Source organism: Pseudophryne corroboree, chromosome 4, assembly GCF_028390025.1.
Source record: "Pseudophryne corroboree isolate aPseCor3 chromosome 4, aPseCor3.hap2, whole genome shotgun sequence".
Lineage (NCBI taxonomy): Eukaryota > Metazoa > Chordata > Amphibia > Anura > Myobatrachidae > Pseudophryne > Pseudophryne corroboree.
This window is the reverse complement of record NC_086447.1, coordinates 168,168,567-168,172,275: the sequence shown is the minus strand read 5'-3', so window position 1 is coordinate 168,172,275 and position 3,709 is coordinate 168,168,567. Positions and strand designations below refer to the sequence as shown.

The 3,709-nt window shown below is 38.6% G+C and overlaps 2 pseudogenes; one reads left to right on the top strand and one right to left on the bottom strand.

Moving 5' to 3' along the window:
• Positions 1 to 455: 455 nt before the first annotated feature.
• Positions 456 to 575, bottom strand: LOC134912802 (5S ribosomal RNA; annotated as a pseudogene).
• A 2,427-nt stretch (positions 576 to 3,002) lies between these two features.
• LOC134912195 (5S ribosomal RNA) lies at positions 3,003 to 3,122 on the top strand (annotated as a pseudogene).
• Positions 3,123 to 3,709: the final 587 nt, after the last annotated feature.

The following is a 3,709-nucleotide window of genomic DNA, read 5'->3' as shown; positions in this document are numbered from 1 at the left end:
ATCTATAAAACTTTTTATTAATATGACTTAAAGAACAATCATAATAAAATCATATGGAAATACTGCTTGTTGTCAGCTCATGAGACTGCACATTAATAAGTATATATAACATAAAACTATATACATGCCGCGGTCTGATAAATTGATTTGCATGTAGATATGATGTCTGTGTGAATAATAATGTGATAATGAAGTAATTAAAACATAACTATTAATAGTTTATATGTAATAAAAGGCTAGGTACACTAATTGAAATTACTAAGAAAAAATAATAAATAAAAAAACCACAAGATACCCAATTTAATGATGAGATGGCTTTAAACTTTCTAAGCCATACATAAAGTAAAATCTGCGAATATATTTGATGGATTATTACTGTGATAATTCAGTGTCTAGCAAGCAAATGCCCATCCCTCCGTGGGTTCAAATGCAATCACCAATTAAATACCACTGTAGACCTACAACACATGGTATTCCTAAGTGGTCTCCCACTAAAGTACTGACCAGGCCCAACACTGTATTGCCTCCAAGATCAAAACGGGGTTGGGCATACCCAGTGTGGTATGGTAGTAGGTAACGTGTGGAAAAGGGCAGTGAGTGTAGCTTTTATATATGGGATGTGTGTTGTTGTGCCTGTTTAGCCACATGCATTTCTCCTTATTAGATAATTTTGTTGACCGTCATTGCACCAGTTTAGCGACCCAGACACATGGGTATGCAGAGGTTAAATCATATGGTCAACAAAGGTTGATAACATAAGCCTCTGTTATTCCTGTTCGTGGCGTGAGGCAGAGCAAAAAGAATAGCCTATTATAATTTAAGGCATGTGTGAAGAGCATACACAAAATTCTAATGAACCAAGTGTCTGTTAATGCAGATTGAATCTGCCCGTCAGGAAAACATTATTGAATGATATTTTCTGATACACCAACATTAATAAAGAAATCATCCATACTTAATTGTTGGGTATGATACTTCATTTGTATCGATGGTGGAAAGATTGGCTAAAAATGGCACACAAATAAATAAATGTGCTTCAAGGAGATATATATTTGCTGCAATTAGTTAGACAATGCAACCAAAAACACTCACATACCAGCAGCTGATATAACAGAATACAATTGTTGCCATGGATTTGACATAAGCTGATACTTAGAAGCCAAAGGTAATTTTTGAAGAAGAAAAAACACACATCGTTGCAACTACCTCTGCCCTGCACGGTGTTATAAGTATATACTTAACTTACATCTTTTGAGCATACAAAACAGCCTAAATAATTTACAGGCAAAAATTGATGGCTAAATGCCACAGATAATAGTGCAGTTAGTCATAGATAGCACCAATGGTGAATTATTATGTGCTTCACAAAGCAAATTGCTGCTAACTTACGTGTATAAAACATTAAAAGCAGCTTAGGTGATTATCAAACAAAAAAATAGCAGCTAAATACCACGGGTGGCGGTGTGAATGGAAATACACAACACCTGCAGTTGATAATTCTAGGCATATACTTGCTCCTCAAAACCAGCGAGACGACATTTGCCCAAATGAGCGTTTGACTTTACAGTAATGATGGGGACAGTGAGCAGGGGGGAAGGGGGAGAAAGGATACTTATTTGGCTGTGCGCCTCCCCGTCCCATCAATTGCCAGAGAGCCGCCTAAGTCCGTGCGGTATGCAGACTGGCCGTGTCGCCCTATCTCCTGTCCACCGTCGCTGGTCTGAGACCGGTCACGTGAGAGCGCTCTCCGTGACCCTCAAACACGTACCCAACGTACGTTTGGCAGTCTGCGAAACGTACATTGGGTACGTGTTTGAGGGTCACAGAGAGCGCTCTCACGTGACCGGTCTCAGATCAGCGATGGTGGACAGGAGATCGGGCGAGACGGCCAGTCTGCATACCGCACAGACTTAGGCGGCTCGGCGGCAATTGATGGGACGGGGAGGCACACAGCCAAATAAGTATCCTTTCTCCCCCTTCACCCCTGCTCACTGTCCCCATCATTACTGTAAAGTCATACGCTCATTTGGGCAAATGTCGTCTCGCTGGTTTTGAGGAGCAAGTATATGCCTAGAATTATCAACTGCAGGTGTTGTGTATTTCCATTCACACCGCCACCCGTGGTATTTAGCCGCTAATTTTTTGTTTGATAATCACCTAAGCTGCTTTTCATGTTTTATACACGTAAGTTAGCAGCAATTTGCTTTGTGAAGCACATAATAATTCACCATAGGTGCTATCTATGACTAACTGCACTATTATCTGTGGCATTTAGCCATCAATTTTTGCCTGTAAATTATTTAGGCTGTTTTGTATGCTCAAAAGATGTAAGTTAAGTATATACTTATAACACAGTGCAGGGCAGAGGTAGTTGCAACGATGTGTGTTTTTTCTTCTTCAAAAATTACCTTTGGCTTCTAAGTATCAGCTTATGTCAAATCCATGGCAACAATTGTATTCTGTTATATCAGCTGCTGGTATGTGAGTGTTTTTGGTTGCATTGTCTAACTAATTGCAGCAAATATATATCTCCTTGAACCACATTTATTTATTTATCTGTGTGCCATTTTTAGCCAATCTTTCCACCTTCGATACAAATTAAGTATCATACCCAACAATTAAGTATGGATGATTTCTTTATTAATGTTGGTGTATCAGAAAATATCATTCAATAATGTTTTCCTGACGGGCAGATTCAATCTGCATTAACAGACACTTGGTTCATTAGAATTTTGTGTTTGCTCTTCACACATGCCTTAAATTATAATAGGCTATTCTTTTTGCTCTGCCTCACGCCACGAACAGGAATAACAGAGGCTTATGTTATCAACCTTTGTTGACCATATGATTTAACCTCTGCATACCCATGTGTCTGGGTCGCTAAACTGGTGCAATGACGGTCAACAAAATTATCTAATAAGGAGAAATGCATGTGGCTAAACAGGCACAACAACACACATCCCATATATAAAAGCTACACTCACTGCCCTTTTCCACACGTTACCTACTACCATACCACACTGGGTATGCCCAACCCCGTTTTGATCTTGGAGGCAATACAGTGTTGGGCCTGGTCAGTACTTTAGTGGGAGACCACTTAGGAATACCAGGTGTTGTAGGTCTACAGTGTTATTTAATTGGTGATTGCATTTGAACCCACGGAGGGATGGGCATTTGCTTGCTAGACAGTGAATTATCACAGTAATAATCCATCAAATATATTCGCAGATTTTACTTTATGTATGGCTTAGAAAGTTTAAAGCCATCTCATCATTAAATTGGGTATCTTGTGGTTTTTTTATTTATTATTTTTTCTTAGTAATTTCAATTAGTGTACCTAGCCTTTTATTACATATAAACTATTAAAAGTTATGTTTTAATTACTTCATTATCACATTATTATTCACACAGACATCATATCTGCAAGTAACTCTCCGGGAATGAGTGCTCCCAACCAAGGTCATTTTTTCTTCTCTTTTTAATTTCAAATACGGTTGGACCTTTGGGAGCACCGCTGACAATCACCATTTTTTCTGCCCATAGATATTTATTGTGATGGTAGAAGGTGATCTATCTTAGACTATCGTCTAATTTGTCAGTTTTCCTCGGAGCGAATATTTCATTTATTGTTTTCATCATAATCTCTCTTTTTGATCCTGTGCGGCATTCCCAAACCCAAAACCCCCCCCTTTTCAAATTTATTTGCATA